An 18899-nucleotide genomic window follows, 5' to 3' on the forward strand; every position below is an offset into this window, starting at 1 on the left:
ATATGGTAAAAAAGTTTCATACTGCTCATACAGTGTGGGCAATTGCCCATACAGCACAGAACGTTGCAACAACATTATAACATTGCCGCAATGTTGCTACAATGTTGCAATATTGCTGCAATGTTGCTGCAACGTTCTGTGCTGTATGAATGACTTCTTTAAGGTTACATAGGAAAAAAAAGGATATCACTAGATCTATATGTAAGGAGCGATTCATGTAAAAATTTTTGTAGTAGTACATTGATCACTTGACAAAAAGATGATTGCGCCGTTCTTGTCTCTCTTACATCGCATATATGCATAATGTCCGTGTAAGCACAAAACTGATATATTGAGCACACGGACGCGATTATTGGGAGATAAACAAGTACCGACAAGCGCGCTATCCTTTTGTTCTTGTAACGTATTGCTTTACGGTCGAGATAAGAGCCCGGGCACATAAAAAAACTTAAGCAGTAAGACTTAAGACGTAAGCGAATTGACCAATCACGATCGAACAGTAAGGCAGCCATATTGAAACATAAGCAACGCTGAAAATTCCGTATAGATGAAATTCTTAAGTCTTAAGTCTTACTGCTTAAGTTTTTCTATGTGCCACTGGCCTAAGACTTGAAAATGCTTTCTGGCCTCTCGGGGTAGAAAGTAGTAATAACAAGATTAACTAGCGCCCATTTTTTGTGAATTTTATATTTGTGTATACACATATGTGCATATACAGTGTATAAAAAAGGTCGCCATCTTGGAATATCTCGAAAAATATAAGTTCTATAAAAAAATTTTTCAGATAAAAGTTGTAGAGTTTAAAAAGATCTATTTACTGATCTTATCAAATTGATCTTGGATGGCGTCGCCAAGATCAGGGCAAGGTTATCTTCAATTTTTTAAATAAAATCCCTTATTTTTTATTGCATATTTTTAGAGCCCTTCTTGAGATCTTTTCAAAACACTATAATAAAGTTCCTTTCCATTCAGTATTTTCCGAGTTGTAAAACTGTACCTTGAAAGGTACAGTACCGCCATTAATATTATCCGAAAGTGATTTTTACGTGTCCTTAACAATGCTATTTAAAGTCACACTAAAATATTGCTACTTAATGCGCAACTTAAAACCCTATAACTTTTATTTGAAACATTTTTCTCAAATCTCGAAAAAACACATTTTTAAGAGATTAATTAAAAAAGATCGGCCAATTTTTGCACGAGGATATACGTGCAGTGAGGACAGCCACTCATATGCGGTGGCTAGAACGTGAGAATCTAGCGTTATGTACCGTTCGTACATAACCGTTGTCATTTGTAGCGCGGTCCTTCCAAAACTTCGTTGCGCTCCTAGCGATCGCACTGAACTCTATACATACTGGAATGAGCCACTGATCCCATTGTTTGGCTGTCGCCACTATTTTGCCGAGAGAGAGATGCGTTTGGATGACTGGCATCTCTTTTTATCGATGTAAAACCTTATTAAAAACATTGACTCGGTGACGCCATGCATACGTATAGGCTTCAATAGTGGGAGTCGATTGTGTATCCTTGAGGCTTATTACGGTTTTTGAAACGAAGTGAAAATTACAAAAGTAAGGAAATTCACTAGAGTATTTACAATTTCATTTGTCGAAATCTAGTAAATCTGTTCACTTTTATAATTTTCACCTTGTTTCAAGAACCGTAATAGACCCCCATATGTATAGACATACATACATACATATATACATATGTACAACGTTCAGTGATTTGTAGCAAAAATAGTAAAACTGAGAATGATGTCATGTGACATGCCATGGACCAATCAAATAATACTAGAAAGAGATGCCCGTTATCCACCTTAGAACATATACAGAGTGAGTCATTTTAATCAACGCACGCAAATATCTGGTAAAGTAAGCAAAATGGAAAAAAAATGTTTTATATACAAAAGCTGTAGGGTTCAGAGAGGGACATATGATGAAAATATGGACTTGACTTTGAGTGACCTTTTTAAGGCCAAGACAATGTGATTGATGTTTTCTTAATGGAAACCCCATTTTTTATTGCATATTCTTGTAGCTTACCTCGAGAGCTTTTCAAAACACTATAATTAAGTATTTTTTGATGAAGTACTTTTTGAGTTACAAGGCTTGAAAGTTACAATTCCGCCGGCATTAGCATTACCCAAGGTGTGCCGGCTAGTGAAGGCAAGACCAATTGACTCTGTAGGATCACATCGAAGTCATATTGAATGTATTTTTGGTCTACAGCAAATGCTCAAATGTACCACCATTCTATTGGATACATAATTGCAACCATTTTTCGAATGCATCGACTGTTTTTCTGAGAACGATGGTTGGTATACTTCTACACGCCCGTCTGATGCGGTCCTTTAGGTCTTCAGCTATGGTAAGTGCGGTATAACCTGGTATAAACAGTACTTTTTAAATAGCCCCATAAGAAAAAATCTGGTAATGTTAGATCTGGTGATCTGGATGGCCATGCTACATGACCACCTCGTCCAATCCAACGGCGCGGATAAGTTAAATTTAAAAAGTCCCTTACAGGGTGTGCGTAGTGTGGTGGTGCACCGTCCTGTTGCAACCACATACGTTGGACTGTATTTTCATCGACAAACTGTAACATCCTTGGCAACACATCTCGTAGTATACGTAAATATGATTCCCCCCCTATAACATTACCATCAAAAAAGTGGGGTCCAACAATATGACTATCTAAAATACCACCTAACCAAACTATCATCTTCCACCGATGCTGATTATCTACATGACGAACCTAGTGCGGATTGATATCAGAATAATAATAGCTATTATGCCGATTCAGTATGCCATTGCTCTCAAATGCAGCCTCGTCACTAAACATAACACGAGAAAAAAATATGGATCGAGCTGAATTTGAGCTACAGCCCACCTGCAGAATGTGACACGAAGAACTTTAATGGTTTTTTAGAACGTTTGCGTTCCATCTGTCCCGTACGCGCTCTAGCTATTAAACGCAAAATTGTTTTATGATCGGGATATCGTCTATCCGGGTACTTATCTCGATATTGACGAGCTGCTTCTCTAGCATTATTATCAGCGGCATAATAAATACCAATCATATCAACAATTTCTGAGGGCGGGTAATCTGCCATGTTGATAATGACAATTAACAAAAGGGAATAAAATAAATTTACTCTAATAACTAGCCAACTCGAGTCAATTTTAACTAAAAACCATCAGCTGAATGGCAGCCTAATGAAAGTGTTTTATGGTAGTAGTCTATACAGAAAAAGGGCGCTGTGATTGCTTCATTGACTACGTTTACACGTCACCCCTAATCGGGTTTAATAACATCCGTAGTTCGAAGGCTGGCCAATCACAGTCATTCCATTCTTCAGAGGAATAGCTATGATTGGTCAGTTTCACAACTACGGATGTTATTAAACCCGATTAAGGGTGCCGTGTAACAGAGCTCATTATTTCGTAAAAGTCAAGCTTCGACGATCCTCCGAATACTTCAAACGCGTTCTGGGCATTCTCTCGAAATGAAAGGGCAGCGCGCTTTAGTGTTCGTAAAAATCGCAATTTTTAGTCCAAATATCTCGGAAACTACTGATTTTGTAAAAAATTGTTAAGGTATCAAAAACATTAATTTTCATTAGATAAATCCGAAAGTACAATAAAAAATAGTTTTCATTTTTTAAGAATAAAGTTGATTTTGATCTGTCCTAAAATTACGATTTTTTATTCTTTGAATCCAATCTTAAAAACTATTAGTTTTACAAAAAAATATCAAGATACAAAAAATGTTTCCAAAAATTATAACCAAAAAATGCAACGAAAAATAAGTGCTGCTATTTAAAAAAATAAAATTGACCTTGAAAAACGACCTTTACGGAAAGATCAATGTCATTACCTTATGTCTCCCTCGGAACCCTAAAACATTTATATGCAACATTTTTCGCTATCTTGCTTACCTTACGAGATAACAACCTGGGCGATTAAAATGAAGTACACAATACTAAAATACATTTTAAATACATTTTAAAATTATTTTACGAAAACACTTTCGGACGCGGGCTAACATTTTTGGTGTCACTTCGAACATTTTGAATAAATATATTTTTATTTAATCTTTTGCTTACACACACACACATACGCACGCACGCACACACGCACAGCACAAAAGAGGTGTAAATCCGACTGGGCAACCTTCACGCGGTGCACTTCAGGTAATGCTAATGTCGGCGGAATTGTAACTTTCAAGCCTTGTTACTCGAAAAGTACTTCATGAAAAAATACTTAATTATAGTGTTTTGAAAAGCGCTCGAAGTAAGCTATAAGAATATGCAATAAAAAATAGGGGACTCCATTTAAAAAATAGAGTTAAACTCCATATGAGCTTGGCACGTCCACTCAAGGTCAAACCAATGAAACCTTCTTATGTCCCCCTTCGAATCAAACAACTTTTGTTTGAAACGTTTTTCCATATCTTTCATATTTTTCGGGATATTTGCCTGGGGCGATTAAAATGAAACACCCTGTATATACAGGGTGGTCCTCGTAACGGTCGCCACGATTTTTAAGGCACTTACAATAATCTGACATAAAAAAGTCATAAACAGACGCTGCGTGGGTCGGACGGCACGGCTTACCAAAGACTTACTTGCTACGGCGCGTATACTACAAGCGTGCTTACTACTAGCTGACTGACTACGACTTACTGGTTACGGCGCGTATACTGCGAATGTGCTTACTACCAGCTTACTGACTACGACTTACTGCCTACGATGCGTATACTACGAGCGTGGTTACTACTTGCTTACTTCCTACGACTTACTGGCTACGGCGCGTAGACTTATTTCTACGGCGCGGTATTTACAGTCGGCTTACGAACTAGCGTCAGGCTGGGTGGCCAGGTATTGCGGGCAGGGCTGAGTGTCACGTCGGACGCTGCCTTGACAACGGAAAACCGGCACATCCCGGCGGAGCAGGGCGAAACGTCAGCCCTTGAAGGTGGCAGAGAGCCGGTGAATCCCGGCGGAGCTAAGAAAAACCTTAGCCCCAAGAGGTAGCGGATAGTGGTTAGCAGGTCAGTGTCGGTGGTAAGATCTCGGCATGGGATCTGGTCTCGATGCCTCGGCCGAGCGGTCTTATATACCCGGCCGGCGTCCCCCACTGTACGACGTCGGTCCGGCGGTGGTACCGCGTGGGGGCACCACGAGAGAGATAGCGCTTGCGGAGAGTGAGACAACGGGATGGATAGAACGGGGTGAAATAAGCGGGCCATGCGTATATATATATTTTGTCCTATGTACAGTGACGGTTCTACCGTCACAATATATGTATATGTATAAGCATATACATATAAGTTTTGTGTAACTACTGAAAAGTTCGAACAATGGCCTTACTTCAACATTTTATAATCAGAATTCATAAGTTAGCGCGCCTATGCTAGCTGGTCCATTCTAGGATATATGCTAGCGTCCGAACGCCATGAATAATAATGATGTAGCGCTGTTATTGTAGCTATTGCCACGAATTAGATGAAGCACCAAATAACGCATTGCCATTCAAATCTAAATCTCATCTCCATTTTTTCTAATCTTATTCTGTATGAAAAATAGAGCCAAGATGCAGCTAATAAAACTGTAATTTAATGATTAAGCGATAATTTAGGGTCTTCCAATATAGGACTTAGGGGTTTCCCAACATTTTACGCAGATATGACACATTGTAACACACAATATCATCACAATATCAATGATTGACTATCAAATAAAGAAATTTTTGGGACTTTAAAAATTCTCTATTTGATAGCCAATTGTATGATACTGTGTTACACTGTGGCCGTGTTCCAAAATTCACTGCCAGTACTGGAAATCTATAATATATGTTACGTGAATTATAGATTTCCAGTACTGATAGTGAATTTTGGAACACAGCCTGTGTCATCTGTGTAACTTGCTAAAAAACACCCTTAGTCTTTATAGCTGAGTGATTGAGAAGGTTTGAGTGAAATTCAAATTGCAGACACCTCCACGTGATGACTCTTGGAATGTTTTACTTGTTGAAATTTTCAAAAATCTGCAAAGACGATAATTTTTACAAAAGAGTCAACAAAACAATCAGTAAAAATCAACTTTCAACGCTTTCTGCAAACTATTGATCCTAGAAAGTTATGCCTATTGAGACTTTTGCTCATCATCACACAAACTGCAAAATCCGAAAGTTTGAACGAAATGCACCGGGAAACAATTTTCCATAAAATGTGTACTCAGTTATTTTCCGATACGTTTTAGTTGCGCAATGACAAATATCGTATGCGATATTTTTCGAGAATATGGCCCCAGGCTTCTTCTAGATTCTTTTGTTTTGTTTAGTCAAATTCCAATTTTTAATCTTCAATCTTAAAGGTGCCTTTTCATATGCAGCATGCTGCAACAGCAAAACAATCACGTGATCAAAATTTACTAAAGCATATTTGCTGCTCATGGAAAGATGTAGTGGTAGCGGCAACAGCAGCACAGTTGCTTAATAACATTAAATTATAACCTTGAAATCACTTGAATTTAATTTTAACAGTTTTGTTTAATTTGATAATGTCGTACAAAAATTGTATCAGTAGTACAAAAAATGTGAGCAAGTGATTCAAACAAATAATGTTGAAACATTGAAAAAACAAAAAATTGCAATTGCAGCAGCTAATGCAATTGTAACTTGGGCCAGTGAAACTTCAAAAGAAAAACGATATTATAAGAAGAAAGAAATTTGAATATTTCAATTATTTCAATGTATTTTAGTTACAAGAACAACTATATATCATATATCAATTTAATAATGATAAATACATCTTTATACATTATTTGATGTCATTCTTTTTATTTTATCACGGTTGTTCACACTTTTTTGCTATTTACCACTTTGGTGCACTTTGGTGACTTATGGTACGCATCGCTTTTTGTCTTTTTTAAGTTTTGCTGTTTTGCTGTTCGTTTGATTGAACTTCAAGCGACGAAGCGAAATATAGTGGAATTTATTTTACATCATCCAGTAACAAATTTTTAACCAATAGCAGTGAATTGCTGTGGCAGCACGCTGCGCATGAAATGGTACCTTTAATGTGTAGTTGATACGAGCTTTTTTAACATGTCAAAATATATAACACTGACAAATATTCTGTGTAGCGACACGTTATAATAGCGACATCATTAACAGTTACAAAATCGCAATATGTACAGATATATAAGCTCTATGACGCAAGTAGACCTCGTGCACTCATAATTTCGAGCAATATCCAATTGAATCCATGTAGGAAATGTGCAAATATACCCGAAAGTATGTAGGTGTGTGAGGGTTGCTGGATAAGCGGAAAAGGTAGGAAATTCTGCTGCAAATCACATTATATACAGACCAGAGAGTATAGCCTCTCTGTGATACAGACTATTGAATTATCTTTGTGCCTATCAAGTACCTTCACGCACAACTAAATCTATAAATAGTATAATTACTTATCATTTATATAAACACAAAAAACAAAGAGATTAGCGAAGTGAGGAAAAGGAGAAGGCCTCTGGATAAGGAATAGAATAAGGTAATTTCGGAATTCACACAAATTACATATAATAAAAAAATATAAATGGACGCTTTACATATGATTTTTAACGTCTAGATTAATAATATGTAATAATATGTGCGTTGTAACGCATTGAAATATAATGAAATATATGTAATACCAATTACGATTGTGTAATAATATAACCGAATGGAATCAAACTGATTGACAGAGAAAAAAGAAAATGAAAGTAAAATTATTCTGCTACCATCATGCTTGCACATGCTAAATTTAATTAGTCACACATGATATTAATATACGAACTAAATAGATTTTTGTAATTTTTGACATTTGACTTTTAACTATGGTTGCGGTCCGAAACACACTCACAGCGCTATTAGCGCGCTTATTGTCGGTCCGATTCATTCCGTGAGCGTTTTTCGTGAGCGAAGTGACGTCACGGATTCGTGCTCATGACGTGCTCAGGACGCCCATGGTCCTGAGGTGGGTCGCCGTGAGGGTGCAAACCCATGCAGCGGATTAGCGTAACGCGGAACGAGAAGGGAACCAATCGCGAACGTTCCGCAGTTTTCGCTATGCTATGTTCCGATTCCCCACCCGGGTGCGTCCGATATTATAATACATGTCACGTATACTCGTGATTGGTTGCGCATTGGTCTGCGGTGCGCTCGTTACGCTCCATGGGCACAGTGTAGCCAGATTGCCCACGCTAGCAACACGCAACCTCCACTACGGTTGCGTGTTGCTAGCGTCGGCAATCTGACTACACTGCATGGGGATGTAGAGACTTGGATCCCCACCCGGGTGCACCCGATATTATAGTATATGTCACGTCCCTGCCGAAAATGGTCGATTAAAACGGATTTTAAAAAATGTAATCCGAATCGATCGGGATTTCTGCACCGAAACGACCATTTTCCGCAGGGGTATACTGTAATATCGGGTGCATCCGGGTGGGGAATCGGAACACAGCCCACACGTGGATTCCAAGTCTCTACATCTCCATGGAGCGTAACGAGCGCGCTGCGGACCAATGCGCAACCAATCACGAGTCATTATTTCAAAAAGGTTAAAACTGCATTGAAACTTATTTAACTTATTTAACATTTGTAATCAATATTTTCAATAAGAACGCATTCATTTCAATATTTATGTACATGATAATAAAAAACGACCGATTAAAACAATATTTAAAAGTCATTTTAGAGACGTTTTGCTCGTTCTGTTTGCGCTCATTCCGCTCCATGGAGATGTAGGGACTTGAAATCCACGTAACAAAAATGACGGAACTGTATGTACGTACACACATACTTTGTTAAATTGGTAGCGTAGAGCAACGTGGTCAGTACAGAAACAGAGATAAATTATTAATTATTACATGTTATTACTCATTTTTGAGAGATAAAGGAAGATTTTGAAGTTAGCTTTTATTATACCATGTGTATATGTATAGATGTATATGTACATTACGCGATCTGCGAAATCTATTCCGCTAGAAACTACTTAAAACGGAACGAAACTGCGGAACGCTCGTGATTGGTTCCGCTTTCGTTCCGCGTTACGCTATTTCGCTGCACCCTGAGGATGACGTCCCATGACGCGTATTGCGATACGCGCGCATCGGGCGTATCGAACTCCGCAACCAATCACAGATGATCCGCCGTTTTTGATACGCCGACAATCCGCTGAATTCGAGCGGATCGCACAGTGACACATGTAATCGTTGCATGTGTTGTGTGTATGTGTGTGTGTAAAAGAAGCTGAAAAGCTGATATACAAAATATTTTAAGGATGGAGGACAATGAAAATACAATATTTCAATAGGAAAATACAACACTACAATACTGCAATACAATAATGCAATAGGAATGGAAATAAACATTCAAGAGATAATATACACACTAATCTAATTTAATATACCGAATTTTATTTACCTCTATTTACTATAAACTATTTTTCACAATTTTCTTTATTAAAATTGTACAAACACCAACAGCAGTTTTCAAATTTTCACTTTTTACTTTATTAATATTCGCAAACAACTGACTTTTGAAAACTTTACTTTTTAGGTGCATGCGTGCTTGTGTGCGTGTGTTCAGTACGCCGGAGTTTGGTTCCTACAGTTCCATAGAGCGGGTTACGCGAAAGCGGATTCAGCGGATCGCCAATCACAGGATTGCTTCGACGTAATCTTTGAAAGGGATCTATCGGAACAACTCCGTGATTGGCGATCCGCTGGATCCGCTTCCGCGTAATCCGCTCCATGGGACTGTAGGAACCGAACTCCGGCGTACTGAAAACAGCGAATCGTCTGTGATTGGTCGCAGAGTTCGATACGCCCGATACGCGCGTATCGCAATACGCGCCATGGGACGGCACCCTGAGGGTTGCGTTATTTGCGCGGCAAATTTTGAAAGAAAAGGTTTGAGTAGAATATTGTTAGGAGAACTTGACTGTAATATCTTAATTATTTTGGCGTCGCTGTATTTAACAGAATCCACGTTTTACAAGTCCCGCTGTTACAATTCCTTTTAAGCTTTGCGTCAACTAGATTGTATTCCGATACATTCGATTCGATGGGGTTAAGGGTAGGCTATATCGTGAGTTGGAAAGATTAGAAATTCCGTACCCATATAATATTGAGCATTAGTTAAAGAACATTAGTGTATAATAAAGCAAATAATATAGGTATATACTACTAATAACACAGGCGCCGACGAGATACTATTATATCTCGTCGGTGACACAGGTAATATGTTATTCTGCGAATCACGCTCATAACCACAGGCGGTCCGAAATGAAAGTTGTTAGCGCGCTCTAAGGTCCGGTTCCACAACTTACTTTAACCGAAGTTTAACTCGTTAATGGAAAATTCACATTACATCTGATGTCCGATGTATCCAATCTGACGTCGTACATCGGACATCAGATACAATGTGAATCCTCCATTAACGAGTTAAATTCCGGTTAAAGTAAGTTGTGAAACCGAACCTAAGCGCGTTAATAAATTGGATCGATCATGAGCGTCGTGAGCGCTAGGGGTACCGTCAGCGTGTTTCGGACCGCAGCCTATGTAAACGGGATCTGATAACTCACATTGCCAATTGAACACTAGGACCTTCTGATTGGTCAATCATGTTGGATACCCTAGGCTATGTTCCGATTCTCCACTCGGATTCACCCGATATTATAGTGTACGTGACGTAAATTATTGATAGTGAATCGGAACACAGGCCTAAGCAGTGATCGATATGTGTGATGTGCACTGATTTTTATATACAACTGGTTATAAGATACACTAGCATCCGCGACTCAGAAACTGTGAACAATAGAACACCGGAAGCCATTACAATTGTGGCTTAAGGTGCATTTTCACGAGCCGCTGAAACTGATCGTTTGAGCGACAAAAAGGATTACATAACGACTTTTGTCGCTGAACTATTACAGCAAAAAAACTATTGAACTATTAACTTTTATATATGAAAAAGGATAGAAACGACAAAGTTAAAAGTTGAGAGACAGATTTCGCGTTTTTTCTTTTATTAGCATTTTCAATATTAACCCAGTTAGCCAAGTCTGTTCTAACAGATTTTGGCAAGGCCTGCTACAAATTATTGTCAGCAAAAAGGCTACGAATTGGGTACAAAAGTTGTTATTACCGATTAAGATTAGGTAACGTGTTGTAAACAGTTGTGGTATGGCTTCCAGAAAACATAAATATTATAATTGGATATTAAATTGTAATCGAATAATTCGAGGTCATGAAATCGAATTTTAAAATGATATCATTGTTGCTGTTATTGTAATACTGTTAACATATCAAACACAAAAGAAACGTTATCCTAAAAAAAAATTTTGAGTTGCACTGTTTCAAAATCGTAATGAGAGATTCTATAAAGCTACTTTATCATATGTAAAATTAAAAAGTGCAAGATGCATGAATTATTTATAATTATTTATAATTATTTATTTTTATATTTATTTTTTATGATTTATCTTTAATGTTCTTTAATTAGGCCCTGCGCACAATAGAGAAAATATTAGGAATAGGAATAAATATTAAATATTAGGAAAAGCAATTTGGAATTATTTTACTTTGAACAAGGAAACGGAATAGATAGATTTTTCTAATTTTTAATTCATTATGTGTTAATCCATTCCGTTTCCTTGTTTGAAGTAAAATGATTCCAAATTATTCTTTCTGATATTTAATATTTATTCCCATTCCTAATATTTTCTTTATTGTGCGCAAGGTCTTATTCTGCAAGGTTATGTGTTTTTGGTACACACGATCAACATGACAGCATCAGCATTTCACACAGTGTTTGAGCGGTAATGCTTTATAGTTGAACCAGTTTAAACTACAAAATTGTAGCCGTTGAATTACGAGCGACAAATCTGTTGCTTCAATCATTCGTTTTAGCGGCATGAAATTGTACCTTTATCTCTATACTTTTTTCGCTTCAAACATGGAATAATCAGGGCAAAGAATCTTACATTTTGAAATAAAAATAGCATCAAGTAGACCCTGCCGAAAATGGTCGATTAAAACGGATTTTAAAAAATGTAATCCGAATCGATCGGGATTTCTGCACCGAAAATGCGGTATTAAAACCGATTGAAAATAGTCAAATCGAATTTAGTACGCTTCAGGCGAGGTTAATGTTGGAGGATATATCTCCATCTCAATGCGAAATTATATGATTTCATAAAGTTATAATTCGATTAAAACCGATTAAAACGGATTATGTTTTAATCGGTTTTAATCGACCATTTTCGGCAGGGGAGCGCAATGCAAAGACGCCATGTTGTAAACAAAGGCCAGACCTTCGAGCTTTAATTGGTCACAGTTTTTTCGCCCTATCCTTTATATCCAGTTACATATAAAGATCAATGGTGATGTGTTGTATCGGAAATGTGTGCTAAAGGAACTCTTCCTGATTATGTTTTATTTGTTTCACCGAACGCAATAGCCGAAAATCTTGCCATTATTCCTCGCTTACACTGTTCAACATCAAATTTGCCTTGATATTCGATAAGTCCTTTACGTCCTTTTAGTAGATTTCGTAACGCTGGTTACGAATCTGGCCTTAAAATGGCGTATCACGTCAAGTTTTTGAGAAAACCTCAGTCAAAGTTGCTAAAATAGGCGTTTTTGATACTTTTGCGTGAGTTATATCTTTCGATGACGTGCTCCAGAAAGCAATGACAGCTCAAAATAAAGCTCAAGACTTATGCTTTATGATAAAAATGCCAGAAGTCTCAGGTAGGAAAGATTTTCCTAAAAACAAGTGGTCGAAACATAAGAAACATCATTTATTGCAGTGTTCCCCAGTCATACGTTTGTCCAATTGTCGCTTACTAAAATTTTTAAAAAAATTATTCTAATCATGAAAGTCGGTATGTATACGTTTGCCTGGTCACTTCCCAGATAGCACAGGATGTTCTATGGAGGTTCATTTTATATCCATTTTACGTCCGCATGTCCATGGACATGAAATAAATGTCTATCGTATATCCGATTTGAGACATTCGTCAGTGGTCAATATTTAGACGTCCACAGGATGTTTGGTCTTGGACGTTAAAATATCGAGCAATTTTTCTTCTTTTGTTTCTCGACTGTCGGTCAATGTTGTTAGACGGATGATTTTTGGTCTATGCAAAATCGGTGGCTAATAATTGATATCCCACTCGGCATAATATTGCTGAAATATTGTAATGTTCGGAAATGGTACAGAAATATTTCATTAACATTTCAATTGTAACTTTGCTTCCGAAATATTTCAGAAATGTACCTGCATCATGTTTTCTAAAATATTGCATTTGCAATATTTCTGAAATCTTTCAGAAAGATAAAAAAGTTTGTTTTAATATTTGTACGTTTCTGTAATATTGCAAAAAAAATGTGGCAGATGTAATATTTCAAGAATATTTTTGAAACATTATAAAAGTAATATTACATTTACATTACACAAATAAAATTTCTGTAACATATCAAAAGCAACATCGCATTAAAAAAATTTCTGAAAAATTTCTGAAAGATTGCGTAAATAAAGAAGCATCATAAAATGAAACAACTCCGAAAAATTACAATGATGAAACTACGTCTGGAGACGAGGAGCAGATTACATAATTATTTTAAGCAAGTTTTTTTACGTTAGAGATAGAATTATTACTACTATATTTACTCATTCATCACTTTTTTTATAATAATTTATTTTTCTGTCATAATCCCAGTCAGCCACGTCTGTTCTAACAGATATTGCCAAGTGCTTGCTACAAATTATTGTCAGCAAAAAGGCTACAAATTTGGTACAAGAGTTGTTATTACCGATTAAACTGGCAGATTGCCGGCAAGAACCAACCAAAGCTTGCTAACATAACTAGACAGCAAATTGGCGGCAGAAACCGAGCAAAGCTTGCTGACATGACTGACATCAGATTGTCAGAAAAAACTGAGCAAGATCTGGGGTGCGCAATCTGATGGCAAATTAGCAGCAAAAACCGAACAGAATCTGCAGCTTATTACAAAGTATTATAAAATAGTTCAGTCGCTTATCGCTATGCGGCACGTTATTCATTATCTATACCCGTATTCAAATTCTTGTCATGAGTGAATATAAAGCCTGCAAAACGCTAATAATATTATAATCTGTAATATTGTTGAAAGGTGTAATATTTTAAATGGAATATTGCAGCAATGTATCAGAAATATTACACGCCGAGTGGGTATGGATATCCGACAGATGTCCGACGAATCTTTTTTGGATGAAAATGGATGTCCGACGTCCAGAACGGTCCATGGAACGGTTCATTGAATGTCCATGTGTTATCTGGGTTATCACGAATCACATGTTGAAATTTCAAAATTAAAAATTTAATCCGCCATTTTAGATCCTCCATTTTCAATTTTAAAATTTTAACATGTGATTTGTGATGAGTGACCAGATAAATATACATATTGACTTTCATGATTAGAATGCTTTTTACAAAAAATTTAGTAACGGACAATTGGAAAGAGAGAGGAAGGAGAGGGAGGAAAAGAGGATGAGTGGGAGTAATGGGGAGGGCGGGAGCGAGGAGATGGGGCGAGAGGGAGGGAGAGGGAAAAGAAGGGAGGGAGGAAAGAGAGAGAGAGAAGGGAAGAGTTTGAGAAGGAAGGGGAGAGAGAGAGAAAAAGAAACGTATAACTGGGGGACACTGCGATAAATGATGTTTCTTATGTTTCGATCACTTTTTTTTAGGAAAACATTTCCTGCTTGGGACTTCTGGTATTTTTATCATAAAGCATAAGTCTTGAGCTTCATTTTGAGATCATTCATTTGAGTCACTGCTTTCTGGAGCACGTCCCCATCGAAAAGTATAACTCGCACAGAAATATCAAAAACGCCTATTTTTACAACTTTGACTGAGGTTTTCTCAAAAACTTGACGTGATATGCCACTTTTACAGTCAGATTCGTAACCAGCGCTAAAAAATTTACTAGAGATAACTTGACAGAACTTAAAGCAAAAGGGTCTCATTTTATCGCGATCAGTGTTATTTATTACATTTTTTTTCGGCAAACTTAGAGAACATTCTTTTATTGTTCTTTTTCTCATAGTCATCTTGCATGATGAGAATTATTGGGATACACAGAGGGTGCGTTCCACTTGTAGTTCGCAACGCCCAGATCGTCCTTTATGCCGTTCCATTTGACGACCGGTGAGCCGGCGTGAGCGTTTGACGTCACAGATTTAAGAGTTGTTCCGCGCGCTTCCGTATTTTAGTTTTTCGTGCATAAAAATGGAAAAAGTAACTTAATTATTATAAATTAATATGTAATTATTAATAATTATTATTAATAAAATTAATGAATTAGATAAATAATAATATGAAAACATTGTAAAATTCAATATAAAAATTATATTTGATTCTAAAATAATTTTTTGCATAAATAATTATTTAAAAATTTTAATTTAAAACTAATAGTAAATATTATTATCAGATTATTATCTGATAACTAACCTAAAATGGTTTTTAAATTCATAATCAACATAATGCGCAACAATAGATTGTGCATAATTTTTTATTTGGGGACGTACAATATGCTTTTTTTCTTCTATTAATTGGCATTTATCATCCGAACTCGAATCCGAACTTTTCGAGGAGTAAAGGCCATCACATACAAAATTCCGTAAGAACATAAGACGTAAGCGTTAAGCCCGTATCAGACTACGTATTGAAGATTGAAATTTGACCAATCAGGATAAAAGGAACTAAAATTTCCTTGTCCTGATTAGTCAAATTTTAATCTCAATGCATGGTCTGATACGGGCTTAAGAAAATTGACCAATCCCAATCGAGTATTGGGCTTTTCGTAAAAGTGTAGGGATCTAGACCGAGCGTTTGCCTTTATTAAGGAGTGGGGGTAAAGATACACGTAGAAAAGGACATACTCTGTTCCGTGCCCCTTGAGTTTTTTCTCGTTCGCACAGAGCATAGCGCTCTCTTTCGTCATGCTACGTGCGAGCGAGAGAGAACGCAAGGGGCACGAAACAGAGTATGTCCTTTTGCACCTCGGCTCCCACTCCTCAACACTCGGTCTACATATACTATGTCTATGGATGACACACTACTTACTAATTACTACCACAACTAAACGTAAGACTATACATATACGAATATTCAAGATGGCGACAAAATGGTCCAAATTATTCCATTTGGCAAACCTGGCCACATAGGGAACATTTTTCGTGACCAACTTTTTTCCTTTCTACACTATCGAGATAAAGGCTGATTTAGCCTTAACTCTCTTTAAGGCTGATTTATGCAGGCCGTAACTGTTAATTTATGCCGGAACCGTTAAAGTTTAACACTAGGATTACAATGCTTTTGTACAATGGCATTATGAACAAAAGCATTGTAATCCTAGTGTTAAACTTTAACGGTTCCGGCATAAATTAACAGTTACGGCCTGCATAAATCAGCCTTTACTCTTCCTTCATGGCTTACATCTTACGTCCTTACGGAATTTTGTGTGTGATGGCCTTAATTAATATTTGCACGGTAGTAGCACAGTATATACAGTAGCGCAACTCTCCCAATTTTGTGTTGGCCAAAACGGAGTGCGCATGCGCGAAATAAGTAAGTTGGCCAGTAACGCCATCTAAATTTCTCTCTCACTTACTCTTTTTTTTACAATTTATCTGTATATATTTTTTATTAAAATACATTATTTTGGATTATTATTTATTGCTACATATGTATCAATGAGTTAGAGAGAGAACGAAAAACGAGTGTGAGCGAGAGAAAAGTTCAGATGGCGTTACCGACCAACTTACTTATTTCGCGCATGCGCACTCCGTTTTGACCAACACTAACATCAAAGGTGCCGACAGGGAGTTGCGCTACTGTATATACTGTGGTAGTAGCAATCACAATCTCCGCCATGTTCACGATTTCCTAATTCTCATAACTTGTTCCATTTACCACCACGCTGACACAAATGGAACGAGTAATTGCGACGTGCGGGCTTGAGCGTTGCGAACTACAAATGGAACGCACCCAGGACGCGACGCTTGCCGCGCGGCAAAAGACGATGCGATAGCTAATTAATTTTTTGCTCTTATGGAAAAGTTATAAGTTGATTAGTTACCGCCATCACCTTTTGCTGCGCGGCAAGCGTTGTCGCGTCTGTATGCAGAAGCTAATAGCCAATAGCGTTTTCGAGTGAAGCAAGTGTGATCGCTTCGAGATAAATAACGTCATAAAATCCGTTTTGGATTATTAAGACCCTGCGCACAATAGAGAAAATATTAGGAATAGGAATAAAATATTAAATATCAGGAGGAGCAATTTAAAATCATTTTACTTCAAACAAGGGAACGGAATGGATTCACGCATAATGAAATAAAAAAATAAAAATTAGAAATAATTAATCCATTCCGTTTCCTTGTTTAAAGTAAAATAATTCCAAATTGCTCCTCCTGATATTTAATATTTTATTCCTATTCCTAATATTTTCTCTATTGTGCGCAGGGCCTAAGAGTACTTGGATTATTAGATTAATCAATAAAATACTTCGAGTAATCATTTGATTGATTTTAATCATGGTAAAGAATCTTGTGCTTCAAAGCCAAAATAGCATCAAACGGGATATACTTCATATTATTTATATTAATCAAATTTAAAACCCATTTTCGGTAGAACATATGTGCATGGCAAATTGAATTTAATCGCTCTCGGAGCGATTAACCCTGCTTCACTCGAAAACGATATTAGTGTAAGATATACGGAATAAAAAATGACCTATATTTCACGTACTCTCGTTAACGACCTACTTAATATATTATAATGCAGTTAATCACGATTGTAAGAGTAAGATGTCGAATTAATTATTAAGAGATTGCCTATAAAGAATTGCTTATAGAGATAACATGGAATAATATATTATTATTATCCTATTATATATTGCGCAATACCCCCAATTCATAGAAATATTACAATTCTTTACATCACCATGAAAGCAACATTAATCATGTAATGCTGAAAGATCGTTTTTTACGAAATTAAATATTTGACATGATTCATCGGCATTTACTATAATATAAGCATTTTTACTTACAACTTTTACTTCAATAGTATATGGTACACGTCATAGATATTAGAGCAACATGTAATCCATAGGAAAAAAAGATCAATGTGATTATGTGAATATTCCCTTGGCATTAGAAGGCAATTAGCACAGAGATAGCTAATACAAATAACATGTCTCATTTAGAAGAAAAATAATATTTCATTTTGCAAGCATAATGTATTTCACTTTGACATACATTCCTTCTATAAAATATTCAGGGAAAATAATACACAAATCATATTAATAAGAGATAAAATAGTATATACTGAAGAGATTTAAGTGATGCATGATAAAATATATAATTTATTACTTTTTTTTTTCTATCAATACTCTCTCTCTTTATTGGTCTGTCTTGGTAATTTACGAAACACAGTACAATAATTCTTAATTTTATCAGTCATTTATTTTTATAAATTTTATTTTTTTCTTTATTCAAAAGCTACTAGTCATTGTCAGTTCATTCAGAAATGATCATAATTCTTGCCTTAATAGACATAAAGTGTTAAATTTGTGCACTAAAATATAAAATATAAAATAGATAATGCTTCAAAGTATATCTACATTTTAAGCAGTAAACATCGTTTGTAATGAGCTAATGCATACTTCTTTCTGCATCAAAAGGAATTTGCACATTCTGTTTGACTTATTATCAACTTAGGCTAATTAATATAGCTAAAAGCAAATATAAATAGGTTTATCGAATCTTTTTTGTGTATAATATCGTGTATATATATATATA

Source organism: Formica exsecta, unplaced genomic scaffold, assembly GCF_003651465.1.
Source record: "Formica exsecta isolate Colony F162 unplaced genomic scaffold, ASM365146v1 scaffold301, whole genome shotgun sequence".
Lineage (NCBI taxonomy): Eukaryota > Metazoa > Arthropoda > Insecta > Hymenoptera > Formicidae > Formica > Formica exsecta.